This window comes from Mesocricetus auratus, unplaced genomic scaffold (assembly GCF_017639785.1).
Source record: "Mesocricetus auratus isolate SY011 unplaced genomic scaffold, BCM_Maur_2.0 Super-Scaffold_6730, whole genome shotgun sequence".
In the NCBI taxonomy this organism is placed as follows: Eukaryota; Metazoa; Chordata; class Mammalia; order Rodentia; family Cricetidae; genus Mesocricetus; species Mesocricetus auratus.
In genome coordinates, this window is record NW_024429184.1 from 72639131 (window position 1) to 72659379 (window position 20249).

Below are 20249 nucleotides of genomic sequence, written 5' to 3' on the forward strand. Positions count from 1 at the left end.
TCAGTCCTCCCTCTCCGTCACTGGGTTCCTTGAGTTCAGCTCAGTGTTTAGCTGTGGGAGTCTGACTCTGCTTCCATCAGCCACTGGATGAAGATTCTGTTTTCCAGACTTTCTGGCCGTGGGATTGTAGGCTGGCATTCCTAAAATCCATATATGAGAGAGTCCATACCATGTTTGTCTTTTTGTGACTGGGTTATCTCACTCAGGATGGTTTCTTCTAGTGCCATCCATTTGCCTGAAAATTTCAGGATTCCATTTTTTTTCTGCTGAGTAGTACTCCATTGTGCAAATGTACCACATTTTCTCTATCCACTCTTCGCTTGAGGGACATCTAGGTTGCTTCCAAGTTCTGGCTATTACAAATAATGCTGCTATGAACATAGTGGAACAGATGTCCTTGTTGTATGAATGTGCATCTTTTGGATATATGCCTAAGAGTAGAATTGCTGTATCTTGGGGTAGGCTGATTCCCATTTTTCTGTGGAATCTCCATACTGATTTCCAAAGTGGCTGTACGAGTTGGAACTCCCACAAAACTGCCACTACCAGCATCTCCTATGAGCCTCGCTCTACGGCACAGATGAGCAGGCTTTAATTCCAGAGGCCAACCCTGCATGCTAAGGTGGGGCTGAGAACATCCATTTCTAATAAGTTCCAAGTTAATGCTGAAGCTGGAGACCCCAAATTTTTTGAGGTGATGGGCTTCTTCCTTCTGTCCCACACTGTTCCACAGCCACTGGACACTTGTGACTACTTAGCATTTTAAATGTGACAATGTCATTGGAGGACCAAGACCTCAGTGGTTTTCTGTGGCTGGTGGATATGCGATTGGACTGCATAACTCTGTTCACTGGCAGGCTGTTCAGGACAAGAGTTTATCCAGATTTTATCTCCACTTAAAATTCTGGGGTGAGTATGCCCGAGATCAAGGACTTAATAGACATGCTGCTTTTCCTTGCTTCTCAGTCTCCTTGTCTGCCAACATAGAGCATTTTCACAGTGATCACAGAAAGTGATTGTCAGAACTCAGTAATTATATTTATAATTATAATCATTAACCACAACAATAATTATTAATTTCTTGGATTTTCAAGTCCATTCTTTATAGGTGACAATCTTGATTTCCAACCAAAAATTTCATGGTTTATCTTATACATTAACTTCTTAATTCTTTGAAATGCTTGCATTTCCCACAAATACTTTAATCTCACATACTTTTACGCTTTTGGTAGTGTTGGTTCCTTAATGGTGCATCCAAAGGATTGTTTTTTTAAATCTGTCTGCTTTTCCTGGTACATAAAATAGAGTCAATCCCCTGTTTCTATCACATACCCTGTCCCCTTTATTGTCCACACTGATCTTTTGCTAGAATGTATTCAGGTCAAAGACGGTTCTCTTTCAGTTTTGTTTGTGCAGACCCAGTGCTTCACAACTGCAGGTACTAAAATACAATACACTTGCTAAATGTTTAGAAGGTAGATTTTAGTGTTCCCTAACCAGAAGAAAAGTATTCACACCTCTGCTTCAAAATTGTTCTAACTAGCTATGTGACCTCATGTCAGCTGACCTCACGCCAGCCACTCTTCCACCTGCACAGTTGGTTAAGACTTTGTGTCTGATATTTTTAGAGACACAATCTTATAGCAAACCCCTCGTTCCTCTGGCTCTTCCAGTCTTTTGCAGTGATCCCCAAGCCTTAGTTAGGTGCAGGGCTCTTTGTCCACAACTCTGCATTTTAAACAGTTGTGGTTTTGGTAGTGGTCTCTGTAGTTCCAAAGAGAAGTCTCTGTGGAGGAACATACAGAGTTCTTTTAAACTTATCTCTCCATTTCCTCTGGTTCTGTGTTTATGGACTCAACCAACAGCAAATAAAAAATATCTGGAGAAATTTTGCATCTGTACTGAACAAAGACTTTTTATTGTCATGATGATCTAACCAGTACAGTATAAAACTATGACATCTTCACTGAACTAAGCATTGTAAGTGTATCAAGATGTGCTAGTTATGGGATGATGTATATAGCTTCTATGTAAATGCAATGTCATTGCAAGTATGAGCCTTAGCAGCCTTAGATTTTTGCTTTTTAAGCTTCAGAGGGTTCTGGACCTAGTTCCATGCATGCTAATGCATGGGTTATATTGTTTTACTCCCGTATTAATTACTGAGATTTCTTTTTTAAAGGAAGGATTTTTAAATGATCACTTTGTCTTAAACTATATATTCTCAAATATTTACAGAAATATGAAACACTGAAATTGAGGCTTTGAAAACAAAGCTGAAAGTCAAATAGCTGCCCAGGTACAGAGTGTGTTCAGGCAACAGCAGGTATTTGGGAGGCTGGATCATAGGCACCCTCCCAAGAGGAGAAGACAATAGATCTTAGAAAGCAAGGATTATTCCTACTGTTGAAGAGTTTCATTGCCAGGAGCTGCAGTTTGTTCCTATTCAGCAGGAAACAGGGAAGCACAGGAATGCTAATGTGGTTATGGTGTTTTGTATTAATCCTATCAAAAGAGGTAGGGGGGAGATACAGAAATTTCAGCACTATTCATAGGACACTGGAAGTCTGAATTGATGTCATGGGAAGAACTGCAAGGAAGTTAAGGAGACAGAAGTTATTGCAGTGGACACAAATAGGGTGAGAAAAAGATGAAGAGTTCCTCGTGCCCACACACCGAGGAGGATTGTGGCATAAGTGCAAGGACTGTGGAAAACAAGAGGCCCAGGAATCCTCAATGACATCAAATAAGGAAAAATGGCAGAAAACCATGAGCCAAGGCTAAGAAGAGTTAGAACAGGAAGTGATTGGTGTGAACTTCCTGTTTCATAGGTGGGGCAGATAAGGACCTTAAACCCTTTAGCTATGATTTGATCATCTGTGAATGAAGGAAGAATCTGAGACTGACTTTAATAGAGAATTCATAAAGTGGTTGATGTTGTTTTGGGGAAACACTTCGTTATTTTGAGCATCCACAGGAAGGATGGATCTTGTCTGAAAGACATGCCTGCATTGGTCATCCAAAGGTTTTTGTTTGTTTGCTTGCTTTTATGCCATGCCTTAGATCACAGTATAAAATGAAAATGTAACAGGGAAATAGTTATTCAGAAGTGGGGAGAAAACTACAGAGCAAAGCAAAACACTTTGGAAAACATATGTTCTATCCGTCTGTTTTCAAATACTCCCAGCAATAATTTGATAACCCAAAACCAAGAATTAGAGAGACAAAGATTAAAGGTGACACCTGTGTCTGGAATGTTTACTGAGTGATGTGATGCATTTCTCTTCTCTCCGGCTGGGTACCTCAGGTCAAGCACTGTCTTATGTAACAGTTAGATGACTGGAGGACACTGTGTCTCAAACATCTATGCATGTTACTGTCCGCCCACTATCCCTGACCATGGCCTTCTGAGATGGAAGCTGGAAACCTCACTTGACGTTTTAGAAACAAAAACCTAAGAAAAAAATGACAAGCACAAAATGCTTTGTGTGAGCACTTTCTGGGAAGATGCCTGGGACTGGAATTGCTGCTCATGTGTTAACTATATACTTAATTTTCAAGAAGCCACCATAATGCTTCCCAAGTGAGATGACTATATTATATGGGCACTGACAAGGGATAAGGGCTCTGGATGAATGCATTCGTACCAACACCTGGCACTGCCAGTCTTTTTACGGTGAAGCCATTCTGCTGGGTATTTGGCTTTACTTTGTATTTTCCCAATTACTAAGATGTTGCCTGTTGTTTCACGAACAGACTGTATAACCACTAGTCGTCTCTTTGCAGTGAAGAGTGCAATCATGTCTCGCTGACCTTTTGCTGAGTTTCTTATCATGTTACCGAGGTATAAGAGTTATTTAGCTCTTAATGCAAGTTTTATTTTACAATGCAGTTTTAATGTATTCTATTCCAGCCTACAGCTTCTAATTTCATTTTCAAAAAGTTCTCTTCTGGTAATGAGAAATTTATCATTTTTGTGAAATTTAATTTTGGTTATACTTTGTAGATCAGGCTTACAGTGTCACATTCAATAACATTTTTCCTAAATAACAAAGTTTTTTTCCTCTGTTCTCTAAGTTTTCTCGTTTCAGACTTCATATTCAGGTTTATGCTCTGTTTTGAAATACTTTCATGTCTGACCTGAGCCAAAGGGCTAGGTTTGTTGCTTTTCCAGATGACGATTCCATTTTCCTAGCAGTTATTGAAATGGCTTTTCCTTCCCCTGATTTGCCTTGGTGCTTGTCAAAAAGAATTTATTGTGAGGATCAGGGTTTGGCAAGGGGCTCTATGTCGGGCCATGAAGGTAGCAAAAAGAAGCCCCCTGAAACAGCCCAAGAAACAGGCCAAGGAGATGGATGAGGAAGATAAGGCTCTCAAGCAGAAACAAAAAGAGGAGCAGAAGAAACTCGAGGAGCTGAAAGCCAAGGCTGCTGGGAAGGGACCCCTGGCCACAGGTGGAATTAAGAAATCTGGCAAAAAGTAAGCTGTTCCTCATATCTGAGATGATGGTGACCCTCTTCCATTCCTCTTTAAATATCTGGATTCCCTGCCATAACATCTTTGCCACCTACAGCTAGAATGAAGTGTTATCTTGGAGTTTGTCGTACACTGTAATAAACTTTTGTAAAAAAATTAATAATACAATGGCTCATTGTCCTAGTGTTCAGCAATTCCTACCTCAGCTGTGAATTTAAAGTAGATCCAGTCTGGAATCCTACCAGAGCCTGCTGTTTCATCTTTGTTGTACTCTGAATTCTGTGTCACTTTGAATTAAAGCAACTCATTAAAAGGCTTAAAAAATTGATTGTAAAGGGGAGAGGTTATTTCTGGACTCTGAAGCTGCACAGTTCCATTTGTGCTTATTACAGAATGACTATATTCTTCTGTAGCCTTGTGGTTAGTTTTGAAATTAGCCAACGTACATTCACCAGATTTGTGTTTATTATTTAGTTTTTGTCTCTTCTAAACTTTATGCTTTTCCTATAAACTTTTAGGATCATTTTGTCAACATTTGCTAACCAAAAGCCTTGGGCAAGTTTTGTAGGATCGAATAGACAATGCAGATCAATAGTCACGCAAACAACAATGTTTTCCAGTTCATGAACATGGTGTATCCTGTTTCATCCATGTGTGTGCACGAGTGCGCTTGTACATGCATATGCATATTGAGGTGGGATTTTGACATCAGACGTCTTCCTCAGTTGTGCTGCATTTTATTTTCTTGGGCAGGTTCTCTCTCTGAACTCAGCACTTACAATTTGGTTAGCATAGCCAGCTGTCTTCATTGGGAATCATCTGTCTCTACCTTAGAAAGTAGGAAATAGGCTATTATCCCCGCCTAACTTTTATGTGAATGCTAGGGGTCTAAACACCCATCCTCATTCTTGAGTGACAAGTGTGTTTTCCACTGAGCATCCCCCTAGTCTCATGAAAATCTTAAAAATTTCCCATATCTTTTATGCATATATATAAATGCATTTTTCTTACAGTTACCCATCATCTTCTCTTGTCCTCACCAACTCTTGTTGACCACCTTCTTCCCAAGAAATCCCTCTTACTTCTGTGGGTTTTTTTTTTCTGGGGGGGAGGTGTGACTCGCTGAGTACGTTGCAAGTGTGTGTGTGTGTGTGTGTGTGTGTGTGTGTGTGTGTGTGTGTGTGTGTTGGGTGTTGTAGAGTACCTAAGACTTATAGTAGTTTCTTTTCAGCTTTGGGAGGATTCTGAGTGTTATTTATTCACAGACATGCTCTTCCCCAAACCTCTTTTCTTTTTGCAACATCCATTTCACATATGTTAGTATGGGTAATATTTCCTCATGTTTTGAGGGTGTATTATTTGTTAGATTATCGTGCTTGTGTTTCCAATGGAGATACTATCTATTGATCTGTCTTTCTTTCTTTTTTTTTTTTTTTGATTTTTACGAGACAGGATTTCTCTGTATTGTTTCGGAGGCTATCGGTCCAGCCCGGCCTCGAACTCACAGAGATCCACCTGCCTCTGCCTCCCGAGTGCTGGGATTAAAGGCGTGTGCCACCACCGCCCTGCCTGATCTGTCTTTCTATTCACTGCTTTGGATTTTTTAAAAATCAAATCTGCTGTTGACATCACATTGTTTATTTACTTTTCAGCTCTATAATTACTATTTGACTCTTTTTACTTTTTAAATGTTTGGTTTGATCTCATTATAGAAAGTACCTATTGGTTGGGTCACAGCAATCATACTTTTCTTCAGTTGTTTGCTAAATTTTAGCATCTGGGTGTACTCAGAGTCATCTCTATGGCTATATGTAAAGAGAAACCTTCCCGCCAGCCTGGTTCCAGAGCCGCATCAGTCCCAAATAAACACACAGAAGGCTATATTAATTATGAAGCTGTTGGCCTTGCTTGTTTCTTACTGGCTAGCTCTCACTTAAGTATTTACCCCATAATTGTTAATCTAAGTATTTCTCTTACCGGAGGAATTTCCATGCTTCCTACCCCATGGAGGTTACATCTCAACTCCCTATGTTTCTCCTACCCAGAGTCCTCCTGGGCTCCTAGTCCCACCTATCTTAGTTCCCTATTGGCCAACAGTGCTTTATTGACATATACACAGGACTTCCCCCATTAGCTATATATGTTTTTTCCTGGGCATTTGTTACCTGATTTTTTTTGTATATATAACTAATTCTTCTTGAAAATGGAAACTTTGGAAAATACATGCTGGCAACTCTGAATTCTGGTTTATTTTTCCTGATGATTCTGCTGTTTGTAACTTCCGTATATTTAAACTGTTCAGTGGTTTCTCTCCTGTGTCTTATGGCTACTAGGGTTGCCTGGATAACTTAGCGATACATTTGGGGAGAATTTTCTCAAACGGCTCCAGCCCACAAGCCTCTTCCCACAGCTGGCTGGTGTTGACACTTTTGAGTTCTACCACTCTCAGGTCTGCCTTGACATTAGCTGCCTGCCAGGCTTCCAGGCATCTCTTCTGCAGGTCACGACTGTGTGGGAAGCTTATGCAGCCATTCTATGGACCTCTCTCTGCTAGTGCAGCCATGTGTAGTAGTTTTCATGGGAAACACCCATAGGCTCATATATTGAAATATCTAGTCCAGGATGGTGGTACGACTCAGGAAATCTTTAGGAGGCACAGCCATGCTGGAAAAAGTACATCACTGGAGAGAATTTGTGGGCTCGCTATAAACAAGCACCTTGTTCTTTCTCTCTGCTTTCTTCATGTGGATAAAAATGTGATGAGTCAGCTTCCTGCTCCTGCCTCTGTGACATCTTTCCTGCTACGAAGAGTGGGCACTATCCTCTGGAGCCGTAAGCCCAAATAAACTCTCTCTTCTACACACTTCCTTTGCGAAGGGTATTTTGAGGTGACTAATGCTGTCTGTTTAATTCATCATTGTTCCACTGCCTGTCATAACTGCACCTGCAGCCTTGGGCTGGCATGGCTGCTGAACCTCTGGAAAAACTGTAAGTCATCTTTTGCTTTCTAATGAGTTTGTTACTGACAGTTGATAAAGCAATGATTTTTTTTTTACTCATTTCCTAATTGAGACAACCAGTGCCACTGACTTCATGTCTAGTTTCAGGTGGGAAAAACAACTGTCCCTATAGATTGAGTCTGGAGGAGAAATGTTTGGGCTCTGCAGAAAACCACAGGCTTCTACTGTCCTTGCCGGAAGCTCTACAAACATATTTTTCATAAAGATAAATCTATTTGTTAGCTATGTTGGTCAGTTTTCAATTAATTTTAGGCTTTATAAAGATGAGAGTTTACTATCTTTTAACATGAGCTGTGGTGGAAGCTACATTGTTTATATAATAAAGAATATCATATCCATTCTAGGACTACGGGAAAAATTTAAGGGTAAGAGCTGTTTCCAATCAACAGAGTCCTGGCCACAGAGCCACCAGCACTGACATGGCCTTCCCTGATACTTGTGCCACCCTGGCTGCTTCCTGGTAGCTACCTATAATGCCATGAAACATGAGACACATGCTCTGTCTCTAGTTTCCTCTTGTGCGGAGAAAGAAAATGCTGGCCCACAGGCTTATCACACTGTATTTCACTAACATAATATATGATGTTAACCATGAGGGAGATCTCTAGCTGCAGCTGAGACAAATAGTAGGTAAGAAATCCAAAATACAAGAACGATATGGTTTTATAAAATAGCAGGGGCCAAATAAGAGAAAATTTAATAAGATGTAGTAGTTAGTAAACTCTCCCTAGAGCCTGTTCTTCAAACCATGTCCTTTCCATTGGACAAAAGCATCTCACTTGAGAGATAGACATCACATAACTAGTCAGATTTCTGTTCAATAGATAAAAACCTGGCCACATTGTTTTCCTGGTTTCATGTGGATGCCTAAGACCCCTTTAGTCATGATTGCTGAGAGAATGTTTAGATTTTTCAAAGTAAGTTTTATTTCATACTAACTACTTTTCATGTTAGTGACTGATCATTGTGCACCCTACATTCTGTCCTCTGGCTGAAAGTACAGCTATAGAGGAAGATGGTCATTTGATTGAGTCACTCATTCTCACAGCTGTTACTACGTTATACAAATATAACGAAGTTTAATAAATTGTCTGGCAACAGCAGGCTTCTGAATAGAAATGTAGAAAATATGGAAGAGGAAATCAATTCCTGGTATCCTAAAAATAATCAAAAGATGGAAAGAAAGTACAAAATTGTGAAAACTTGGCTGTTCTTTTTTAGCAAACTTGACAGGCATCTTGCCTGCAGGGACTTTGTCACTAGGGCTTAGTCTTAAGAGTGAGGGAGGCTGCTGAACAGCTTTCACTCTGTGACTCATAGCCTACATCTTACCTAGCGTGTCTGACAAGGAGGCTTCAGTTACCGAGAGGTTAATGTTACCTCCTTCAAAAAAGATAGCTTAAGAGACCAAGTTAAAGACATCTCAAAGTCCCCTGTCTTGGGCTCCCACTCCTCCAGCTCCAGAGAAAGAACAGGCAGAAGTGTGTAGATCTTGTTAGCAGTCCTTAAAAGCCTACAGCATTCCAACAGTAAAGACCTAGGGAAAAATGTCTTGCCTGAATTACATTGCAAGCTGAAACCTTTTCCTGTGTGGGGCAGCCTCTGGGCTATCTGCTAGACAGCATGAGCAAGAATCCTTTCTCAGCACTCATTTTTAAGGAATGAACTGTAGCTATGGAACTATCTGACATTGACATAGTAAAAAACAGTGTCAAAGCATTACAGACCTTGCAAGTGAAACTGTTAGTCCTGCACCTGTTACTATAGTTTACCCTCCTCACCCCATCAACTGTTTCATTTACACTGTTCTAACTCAGATCTGGGTGAAGATCTTTCCTTTGTCTTCACCCTTGGGATGACCCATGAACTTAGCCTTTTCCAACTCTTGGACATGCGATAGTTTTCTTGACCTTTAAAGTGTCACATATTGCTGGATAGATCACTTTGTGACAGGCTCTGAATCCTGAGACCATCAGGATAAATACCTCCATAGATATAGAGCTCTGTAATTTTGTAGTTAGCCACTTTCTATCCTCCAACATGGTCTCAGGTGGTGGTGGCTCAGGCCCCAGGCATCTGCACAGTCTTCAATAGTAACAGGAGCCGTGGACATTGACATAGACCTTGACTGCATTAGGACCTAGACATGATCCTCGGCAGCAGCCTGTTGGGCCTGGATGTTACCATGTCCCTGTGATTTGAGTTTAGTAAATCTTTGTACCCTGGAAACCCCGTTCCCAGTGGAGATGCCCATGGAGCAGCCATGTGGCCATGACTTTGGGTAGTTTTAGAAGTCTCAGAATAGGCATGCTGGTGAAGACACTAAGCCATTATCCCTAAACTTTATTGGGAAAACTCATTAGAGTGGAACAAGCACCAATATCCTTTTAAAGTTTTCTCCAACCTCCATTTTGAATAGCCTCCCAGTGCCCAAATCTTGGAAGAGTGGCTGAGCCTCTCAAGGCACAGCCCAAGTATCACATGGGGATTTAATCTCTAAGACTTGATAACCCAAAGCCAAGCACCTGTCTCTGCAGATGCATGGTGGAGGATGACTTGGTATTGAGTGAGAAGGTGAAATCTACCAATATGGAAGATGCAGGTTGGGACATCAAAACTCACAACTGCCTGAACTCAAGAAGCACAAGAAACTTGATCTGAGGTTTGCATAAGTGTATGTGTGTGTGTGTGTGTGTGTGTGTGTGTGTGTGTGTGTGTGTGTGTGTGTGCCTTGCTCATACAGGCCAGAGGCCATTTGTGGGAGTCAGTCTCTCCTTCTACCCATGAATCTGGGGATTGGAACTCATCCCAGTTTTCATTAGGTGACTGGAGCATTTTCTGATAGGCAATGTGGGCTTTTGCACCCCCATCTGCTGTAGAACAGAACACTAGCTAAACAGGAATGGGAACACCCCACATGAGCCACCACTGCTCCTTCTGGAGAAACAGCCATCATGTAGGCGTTTTTCTTCTTTTCTTAAGGTGTGTTGTGGAGGGAGGTACAGATCATGTCTTCTTATCTCAGAATGATCATTATCAAGATACATTTGGTCAGGGGCATTCCATTTTTCCCCAGTCTGTATTGCTCTGGGAAACCACTTACTTTTCTCTGGTTCTAATGTAAAAATATCTGGGAAGGATATTTTTAGCATGAGAGTTGAATCTATGATTTTTCAGCCCTGTTCTCTGTTAGCTACCCCTTCTCTACAAGTCACTTTCTTACATTAATGTCATTTTGTTTTATTTTGTGACCCACTGAGATTAACCAGGACTGTCTGTGTGACCATAAATTTGAGACTGTTTTTGAAGCCTCATGGTCATGCCTACATGGTTGAAGACAATGGTTCTCTGTCCCTTAGAATCTATCAATAGCCAATATTTCAACAATGAGGGATAGGACCCTGCGAGGTCTTCCTTGACTCATTACTGATTAATGACAGGCCTAGTCTTGTTCAGGCCTAGGGAAGCAACTTTAGCTGATGTGGGATCATGATTGTGTCATGCACAGAATATACCACTTTATGACCTCCACTCTGGTTTGGATAGTCTTCTTGTTATCTTATATATGGTGCTCCCAAGCCTTAGAGGGGTGGGATTAATGTCTAGTTCAGGTCTGAGCACTCAGCCATCACTTTTTTCCTCTGAACTTGGAGCAACATGAGTCTCCTTTACATTTATCATTGTTTACTGCAAAGAGAAACATATATAATTAAGCCTGAGAGTTACATTTGTCTATGGGTATAAATATTTAGAAGGAAATTTGGAACCATGGCAATTTACCAACATAAAAATAATAAGCTCCTCCATAGATCTGAATTTCTCCTTAGCCTTGGGCTTATGACTGGATTTATAATACCATGAATGAATTCTGTCTTTTGGCATATGCTCAGAGTCTAAGTGATTGGTTACCCCCATAACAGTCATGTCACTATTGTACAAGTGGGCATACCTTGTCTTGCAGATTGACATTTAAGTTTATAGGATTCATAGCTGATGAAGCTTGTCAATTCCTTTTCATCCCCAGTAGCCTGAATGGTTCTTTCAGCAGTCTGGAAGCTAGCCAGCAGAAAGGAAGCTTCCAGCTCTCATTTCCAGGTTAATTTCTCCATGTCTTACAACTAAAACATGTGTTCTTCAGCAATTATGTTTTATCATTTAGATATGATGAGCAGTCAAGAAGAACTCCTGTGTTGTTTTGGGGGTTTCTAGGGCTGCGCTAACCATTAACTTCAGAAAAGTGGCAATATAAAAAAATGACTCTACAAAATAATCAGTAGCCTTTCTCTATACCAAATGGTAAACACACTAAGAAAAAAAATGAAACAGTGGCATTCATAATAGCTGCAATAACTCCATTGGAGTAAATCTAACCAAGGAGGTAAAGGACTTCTCCAATGAAAACTTCAAACTCAGGTTCTCCATCTTGCGTGGAAAGTACTTTTACCACTGAGTCGGTTTCCCAGCAGCCATTACTTATTTCTACAGAGAAGCCTGAGAATTCTTACATGTTAACTGTAGATATCATGCTTCAAATTGCTCCCCTCTTTTTTCTCACTTTTATTTTTTGAGACAGGGTCTTACATAACACAGGCTGCTGGAACTCGGTGTGTGGCTTAGTCTGACCTTGAACTCTTGACTCACCTGCCTTCCCTTGCAAGTGCAGAGCTTACCGGTGTGCACAATCGTATTCATGCTTTATTTTTAACTCCTCCTCTGGCCTATATTGTATTGAACAATTTCTCTTTGCCCATTCCACTTGACATTACTTTAGAGGCCACATGCTTTATTCTTAGAGGCCACTTTATAAATCATCCCCTGAGTGTCTTGACCTAAAGTCTAAGTCTGAATCTTAGTCTCCCTCTTACGTATTCACCAGACTGGGACTTTGTTTAAGTCTATCTACCCCATAAAAATTTAACTGCTTTTATTTTTCCAGGATTTAAATTCTATCTTCAATGTTAAGTCCCACAAATAAGACATTTCTTTTTTATTATTTAATACCATCATTGCTTGTTTATGTTTACCTGCATACTAATCTCCTTTTACCTTTTGTCTCATTACATCTTGCATGTCGTGCTTTCTTTATACAATAGTACTTCTACCTAAAGATCAACTGTTTTATGAGCTTATTTGGTACTTGTGTGTTCGTATTAAGTCCTGTTAGTTTTGCTTTTGTATTATGGGGCCAAAGTATGTTTCACTCAATACATGCTACTAGGTTGATAAATTTCCCCTTCTCTTCCTCTTCTACTTCCTCCTCCTTCTCCTCTTCCTGTCCTCACCTCTACACTTTGAAGATCTTACTCCAAAACAATATGGCTTCCATCTCTGTTGAGAGCTAGCACTTAGTCTAAAATGTATTTGTTTTCCAGAGCCTGACATCTGAGACAAATGTATTTTTTCAAGTGGTTTTGAGCTTTTGAGCCAGAGGCTGTGCTTGTGTCTACAATAAGCCATGTTTTCAGGAACAAGGACCACTGGTCACTCCTTAACATTGATTTTGGCAGGTTCATTTCCTGGCATCTTCTTTATAAGATTTCCTTTTTATCCTCTCTCTGTGATCTGCTTCCCGTGTCTATAATTCACTTACCTTCTGTCATGGGGAGCCTGTTTGGGCCCGCTGCTATAGGTGGTCCCCTTTGAATTGAGCTCAGACTGAGTTAACTGATCTCCTCTGCATCTATATCTCAGAGGGCTTTGTTCACTTAGACATTTTGCATCCAGGATCTCTCCTGCCATCCCACTGGCTATCTTATCTCTCTTGGTTGCACTCAAGATGGTCAGCTTTTTCTCAGTCCCCCCAATGCTACTGCTTTGCTCACTGCAAGCCACTTAACATTTTCTTTGAAGATTTTCTTGTTCTGATTATCTACACACCCAAACAGTTACTATCAGGCCTGTCTGGAAACCATATAAAAAACCATTTTTAGTGAGTCATGCATTTTTAACAAATGCAAACCTATTATTTATTAGTTTTCTTCGGTGTCTTCTATTTTCCAGATATACTTTAAAGACTATGTAGTATTGTTTTATTGAATCCTCCCTATCACCTCCCAAAGTTGGTCACATTAAAAATCCCAGTTTTATAAATGAGGAATTGAAACCCAGGTAGGTTAATGCTATCTTTTCTTGCTATTCAATACTTAGGGTGGAATTACCTGGACAGTCTGCTTTCAGAGACACAGTGTGCTCTGTGCAGCATGGCATTTGTCTGAAGTAATGGATTTTAGCAGGTCACAGAGGAACATTTGGCCAGTGTTGTCTCTCTGGTGTCATTACATTCTTACATCTGTAGGATTTTGAGGGAGTGACAGCAGTTTACCCACAGAGCCCTGAAGCTGACTACATAGATGTTCATGAGTATCGTGAAACTGAAAAGCTCAGGTGGCTGCCACCAAACCTGAGAGGAGATGATGATCTTCAGACAGGCAGCTGCTTTGCTACTTAAGCCCAATTCAAGAATCATAGGAAAACTTCTAAATCTGATTTGGGCTAGAAACCTCCCACTTTAATATAGCAAATTTAATAAGCCCTTTGCTAAAATTATTTGCGGATTTGGTTTGGATAGTGGAATCTTGTTATCAACACCTTTATGTTCAACATACTGCCTTAACAAAAACATAATTTTTTTCTCTTTTCTGTGAGGGACATATATTCAATCTATGTTGAATGCTTGAGTTGGAACAGCAAAATCTCCTAACTCTTTATATCACGGATTCCTCTTCTTTGTTTAAAAGACTAGATAGGGCAGAACTACACTACAGTGAAAGAAATAAAAATGCTACACATACACACACACATACACACACTCTAAGACTCTGAGAGCTTCCTGGCACACACAATCTCTGGGATCAGTACCCCTACCCACAGCTTCTATGATATTCAGATCAATGAACCTGTGAAGCCTGTAAGGTTCATGAAGATAATCAGTCCCAGCACCTTTACTTTGTAGAAGGGAAATGGAGATTCTTACTAGAGAAGTGACTTGCAGAGTGGCCACTCATGATCTATGCCCCCAAACTCTGTGGATCCTGTTATAGAGGCATGAGATAAAGCCATATTTGATGACATATACTTGGCAATAAATCATCAGTGTCTGAGGCTGGAGGTCAAAAGACCATGGGGAGAAAAGTCTTCTTTGAGTTATAAGAAAAAAATCACAACCCAAGAAAGCAGAATGCTTTTCCAAAGTAATGGAAAAGGACTTCTGAGGTCAAATGCGAATCCAGCTCAGGAATTTTCCAGGATAGACATCAACTTTTGCACAACACCATTCTAATTCCGTTGTGGTAAATATAGTCTTCTGATCAGCAACTTGTCAAATGCATTTATTTTTAAATCCCTCTTTAGTTAAAAACACATCTGCAGATGAATCTCAGCAAAGCTGCAGCACCAGTGGCTTGCTCTTTACTTCAATGGTGGTGCCAGTGATAGATGGGCAAGAGTTACGTCTTGGCTGTCTAAATATTGTCACTAAAAATAGAGTCACAGTAAAGCAGAGCACCTAGACATTCCATGGGAGTTGAGAGCCTGTTAAATTGTCTGAAATAAGAAAATCATTTCTGATTGAATGACTCATACAGCTCACATAAAAATCCCATCCATAGCCGGATGTGTTCATTAACGATTACCACAGAGCAAGAAAGACTTGCATATGTAGGGGAAATGGTGTGCTTGATAAGCATGAAGCATTGGATAAAATATGGTGTATTAAAAGCAATCTGTAGTAAGGTGCCCTGTTTGGAGCAGTTCAATATGGACACAATTTTGCAGAGCAGTGCATGTTTCATTCTCAAGCAGAATGTTGGTATCTGCCGACTGTTACCTGGAAGGCACCAGGACCGTCTAACTTGTCTCTAGTATATTTATTAACAGACTGTGCAGTTAGGGTGTAGGGTACCCATCTGAACTACCTTATAGTGAATGTATGAGTGGCCTTGTTCACTAATTATGGATGTTTAAAATGACTTAAGCATGTTTAAGTGTGTATAGCAAGCCACAAACTAAAGCACTGCTGATTTTTGTAGTGTTGTAACAGGTCTGCAGACCTTAGCATGACTGATTCCATCATGGAAGTACCATTCAGCCCATAAAATTCAGCACATAGACAACACTGCCTGCAAAAATGAAAACAAAGACCTAATCCATTAAAGTTCACAGATCTCATAAAGTCCTTGAATGTATTAAGCTTGCTTTTTGGCTTCTGTAGTTTTGATTCCAGCTAACTTAAGTATGTCAATCCAGGATGTGTTTTATGTACTTAAAAAACTCACTCTGAAAAAGACTCAGGACTTTGCTGGAGTGTAGTTGACAGGCAGCTAATAGTAATTTCTATTGACTTATAAACCTATGTCTGAGTAGCCTTCTCTGGTGGATACCCTATAACAGGTTAAGGTGTTGTATGTGAGGCTAGAGGGTAACTCATTATTTGTATTCTTAAGACTTACTTATTCTTATTTTATGTGTATAAGTGTTTGCCTGCATGTATATCTATGTATCATGTGTGTGCAGTGTCCATAGAGGACAGAGAACATGTTTAATCTCCTGGATCTCAAGTTATGGACAGTTGTAAGCCACCATGTAGGCATTAGGATCCAAACCCAGGTCTAGAGAGATAACATTAATTAGCATGCCAGGTAAGCATGAGCTGGTAACTATGTCCACATTGACTTTGAAGACAAAGACATATGTCATACAATGGGCAGATGCAACATTCCTATTCCAAGTCCATTTGAATTAGATTGTTCTTTCACTGAACAAATGCAAAAGTTACAAAGTAAAAAATTCAGTGGAGATAATCTTCATGAACAGCCAAGGGAGATCCAATTTTTATTAACAGTTTTACATACACAAGGTCAGCATATGCACAGAAGACTGTGTTTGCAAATACTATGTGAGGACCATGACTTCTATGCATGCTAACAAAGTGAAAGTTTTGTCTCCATGCTACCAGCCCCATGATGTGATCTCCTTTTCAACCTCACATGGATATAGCAATTGGATTTCAGCCAATTAATATATATATATATATGTATTATGACATTTGCACATATTTTGAGCATTAACATGAGTAGAAATTTAATAGCAAGAAGAATAATAAAAAATGAGGGTTTTCAAGCTTACAAAGAGTTCTTTATGAAATGTTTTCAGAGCTGCATTTAATTTTTGTTCTGCTAGTGAGGATATTTAAGTAGACAAAAGGTTAAACTAGGAAAAGTTCCTTTAGAACTGTTAAAGTCAGTGCACACATTGAAGTATAGGGAGAGTGGCATATGTATGACACAAGTTTAGTACTCCAACAATGGGGAGGCCCAGGAGTGAGGCTTAAGAGCTCAAGGTCATTGTCAACCCAGAAATACACAGTAAACTCAAAGCCAGTCTGACCTACATGAGGCAGCACATTTCAAATAAAGAGAGGATGTGGAAGGAGAGAGAGAGAGAGAGAGACAGGGAGAGAGAGAAAGAGAGAGAGAGAGACAGTGACAGAGAGAGACAGAGACAGAGAGACAGAGAGAGACAGAGATAGAGACAGAGAGAGACAGAGAGAAATAGACAGACTAAGGAGAAAATGCTGTAATATTTTAAGTCATTTTTATTTTCTTAATAAGTTGACTATATTTCATATTTTTGTGTATGTGAGTTTCTTGTTTAGTAAGAAAAGGTGTGTGTGCGTATGTGTGTGTGTGTGTGTGTGTGTGTGTGTGTGTGTGTGTGTGTGCTACTCACCAGCTGCTGATAAAGTACATGTGGTACCTTACATTTTTATAGTATAATATGCAGAGAGGAGAAAAAGAAAGGGGAAACAGAAGCTGACTAAGGACGGACTGCAGGTAGTTGACAGTTGTGTCATGCAAGGGAATAGGAGCCTATTGTTTTACTAGTTTTAGTTCTTACATGAATTTTTTCCCCTCCCTCTCTTCCTCCCTCCCTTCATCGCTTCTTCTCTCCCTCCCTCCATGTCTCCTTCACTTCTTACATTTTTTGGAGTCAGGTAAGTGCATAAAATGTAAATTTGATAGTGAAAGTGTCATCTCCAATTCGAAACTTCACAGTGTGGGGGTGAATGTTTTAACTTCTCTTCTTTGGTTCTGGTTAGTTTCACTGAATGACATTTTGTATTTGCAAGTTATTAATAATACATTTTAATGAATTAAAAGGGAAAACAAAAGGCGATGCACACTATATTGAAGACAGAATCTGATTCCTGTGCTCTGCCCCTTTTCTCCACAATTCCTTCAGCTAACCCTTAGCATCTGTCTGCTCAACACCACACAGTTAGCTCCTTCTCTTCAATTCTCTTGATCAAACTTGCTTTCAAAGGCTTCATCTGCTTAAGGAGTGAACCCCACCCCACCCTACAGATGACAGTGCCTATTTCTCTGGGGGTAAAATAGACTCTAGAAACTCATTTACAAATATCAGCAGAGTCATAAGAGAGCAATTCACGAACAACAGGATCCAGTAACCTTGGAGCACTTTTCGGTTATTAAACAAAGACCACAGAGCCAGATGAAGGATAACTCTTTATGAGTCATTGGTCAGAGAAGCTCCAGAACCCCCCTTCATGTAATAAAGAGGCAAGCCTCCTCAAGACATGCAAGAGAGAATCTCAGGCATTGACAACATGATAGAAGAAATGGATACTTTAGTCAAAGAAAATATTAAGTATATAAAAAAAGGAGGATTCTGGCACAAAACATCCAGGGAACCTGGAACACTATGAGAAGACCAAATCTAAGGATAATAGGAATAGAGGAAGGAGAAGAAACCCAAGTCAAAGACACAGAAAATACTTTCAACAATATCACAGATGAAAATTTCCCTAACTTAAAGAAGGAGATGCTTATAAGGGTACAAAAAGCCTGCAGTACACCAAGTAGATTGGGTCAGAGCAGAAATTCCCCTTAGCATATAATAATCAAAACACTAAATGTACAGAATGAAGAAAGAATGTTAAAAGCTGCAAGGGGGAAAGGCCAAGTTACTTATAAAGGACAATCTATTAGAATTTTACCAAATTTCTCAATGGGGACTGTAAAATCCAGAAGGGCCAGAACAAAACTCTACAAACCCCAAGGGGCCACAGATACCATCCCAGAGTACTATATCCAGGAAAACAAATCACCATAGATGGAGAAAATATGACAATCCACAGTAAAACCAAATTAAGCAGTATCTATCAACACATCCAGACCTACAGAACTTTTACCTGAAGAGTATAACCACACCCAAGAAAACACAAAGAATGAATACTCCCAGTCCAGTAAATCAAAAGAGGTAACAGCAGGTACCACATGGCAACAACAAAGTAGCAGGAATCAACAATCAGTACTCATCAATAATTCTCAACATCAATGATCTCAATTTCCCAATAAAAAGACACAGATGGATATGAAAACAGGATCCATCCTTCTGTTGCATCCAAGAAATAAACCTTAACATCAAGGATAGATATCATTGCAAGGTAAAAGAATGGAAAAAGAAATTCCAAGCAAATGAACCTAACAAGCAAGCTGGTGTAGCCATTTTCATATCTGACAAAATAGACTTAAAAGTAAAACTAACCAGAAGAGATAGGGAAGAACACTTATATACTCATCAGAAGATGTGGCACATTTACACAATGCAGTATTACTCAGCTGATGGGGGAAATCTTTCTTTATATTTGTTTCTCTTATTGGTTTATGAATAAAACACTGATTGACTAATTGGCCAAACAGGAGATGATGTAGTTGGGCAGAATCAGGATATAATCAGGGACAAACAGGAAATCGTGCTCCTCTTTTCTATGGAGGTGCTGAGCAGTCATCACATAGCAAGCAAAGGAGTGGCAGGTTCAGCATACCCCGGTAAGATAAGACCACATGGAAATACTTGGATTAATAGATATGGGTTAATAATTAAGACAGAACTAGACAATAAGAAATGCTACTCACCGGCCAACAGATTTATAACTAATACAGCATCCATATGTTTATTTGGGGCTGACAAGTGCAACAGGACCTACTAGGCCAGAAAGCTCACAGTACACTTAGCTGCTTAAAAAATGAAATCATGAAAGTTGCTGGGAAATATATGGAACTAGAAAAAAATCATCCTGAGTGAGGCAACCTAGACACAGAAAGGCAGATATGGTATGTATTTGCTCATATGTGGGTTTTAGATGTTAAATAAGTGATAAGAAAACTAAAACAGCAAAACCACAGAGGTTTTTCATAGAGTAAGGGACTAGGATATACAGACAGATCTCCCTATGAAAGGGAAATAGAACAGATAGGGATGGATGGATGGGGGCAGGGATTGTGGTGGTTTGAAAGAAAATGGCCCCCAAAAGGAGTAGGAGTATTTGAAGTTTCCAGTAGTGGGAATGGGTTACATTTAATTGAGTTGTTGGCCAAAGAGGAATTTCGAAACAATCTAAGCTGTTGCCAAAACTATAGTTTGCTCTCCATAAACTTATGGCAAGCCCCATTGTTAAAGAAAACATCTACACAACCCACTGAACTTGAATAAGTGAAGCTGGTGCCTACATAGAGCTTTTACCCTTTCAAGATAGCACATGTGATATAGGAAGGCACTGTACAAGCTACTAAAGAAGAAATGTAAACACCAACCCAGCTACAAACTCCTCTATATACAATGGTGTCTTGATGTGGGAGGTCCTTCTGTATCCTGCAAATACATGTTACTTTTATTGGTTGATAAAAAAAGCTATTTTGGCCAATGTATAGGCAAAATTTAGCTAGGCAGGAA

At 39.8% G+C, this 20249-nt stretch overlaps 1 protein-coding gene and 1 pseudogene across 1 annotated transcript in view; one reads left to right on the top strand and one right to left on the bottom strand.

The window, feature by feature from the left end:
- The window catches only part of Xkr4 (XK related 4), a 375247-nt gene that overhangs the window by 54037 nt on the left and 300961 nt on the right, over positions 1-20249 (bottom strand). The gene's annotated exons all lie outside the window — the stretch shown is intronic.
- On the top strand, positions 4288-4542 carry LOC110339879 (annotated as a pseudogene).